Genomic DNA, 1,375 nt, shown 5'->3' with positions numbered 1-1,375 from the left:
TAGCCACAGGGCTAAATGGTGTTTGTTCGTTTTGGCATTTAAGCAAAGCAAATACGAGGTTGTTTTGGAGAATGAGGAAAGAAAAAACGATTTGCACATCTGCCACATCATATAAACTCTTCTTCGTCTTCTCGTTCTTTATTGTTTAAGTTCCAAAAGAGAACGCCGTTGTTTAGCCATGTATCTAGAGTGACAAATCAGAGCTAGTTCAGCACTTCATTCACTAATTCAGTGCTAGAAAGGGTCCATAGACTAATATGATGCTCAGAGCTGAATCTCGGGGACCAGTATACTGAATTTTGAATTTAAGAAACTAAAATGGTGAACATCGTAAATCTGAGGGACTATTTTAGAGATTCACTCCTTTCCATAACGACAACTTCTTTTCAACTTTATCAATATCAAGCTTCCAAATTTTCCTCACAAATTTACGCCCAACGATATTCCAAATTTTCCTCACAAATTTATGCCCAACGATATTCCCAGTATGTTACCAGAAGTTCCGCCGACTTAAAACCAACAGAGTACACATTTGTTGTACTTACTCTTGCTCATGGTTGATGGGAATCAAGTTAGACTTGTTAAAATTAATACTCAACTTAAACGTCACCTCAAAGCATCGTAGCAACCTCTGATAGTTACAAATGGAGTCCTCATACAAAAAACAGAACAGAATAGTATTGTTTACATATTAGAGATGGGACAATTATCCCACCCCCAACAATAAAGGGTTGATACGCTCCTTTCTAACTGCCTCTATTATCATTCTATTCAACAAATCCACAACCAAAACAAATAAAAAGAGAGAAATCAAATCACCTTACTTCAACCCCCTTTCTATTATGATTGGCTTAGTCGACAAACCATTAACTAAAATTGACTTAGACGTTGTGCGCACACTCTCTGACCCATCCCCTCTTTCTGCCCCCAAACCCATCTTTGCCAACATGTTTATGTCTATATAATCATATTTTTTTTAAAATACAAAATGCATGTTTGTATACATTAGTTGATTTTTTATGTCTATGTTAATTTTTTTTTCTTGCAGAACTTTATTTTCATCACATTAACATTACATATCAATTAATAATATTTTATTGAGAGTTACTTAATTATTTACTAACTCGATAAACAATAAAAGTTAACAATGACTAATATTTGGATTTGTTGTAAATATAGTTATCTAAATATACTTTATACTAGAGTTATATATTAATATGTTAATAATAACAGAAATAATAATTTAAAGAGAAATGTTTTATTTAGATTAGCAATAAAGAAATTTGCATCACTTTGGGAAAGAAAAGGAATACACATTATTCATTATTGTTCTACTTCATATAAATTTTAGATATTACTATCGCTCGCTTTATGT

The sequence above is a fragment of the Arachis duranensis genome, chromosome 6 (genome assembly GCF_000817695.3).
Source record: "Arachis duranensis cultivar V14167 chromosome 6, aradu.V14167.gnm2.J7QH, whole genome shotgun sequence".
NCBI classification, from domain to species: domain Eukaryota; kingdom Viridiplantae; phylum Streptophyta; class Magnoliopsida; order Fabales; family Fabaceae; genus Arachis; species Arachis duranensis.
The sequence above is the reverse complement of the archived record's forward strand: the minus strand, read 5'-3'. Positions refer to the sequence as shown.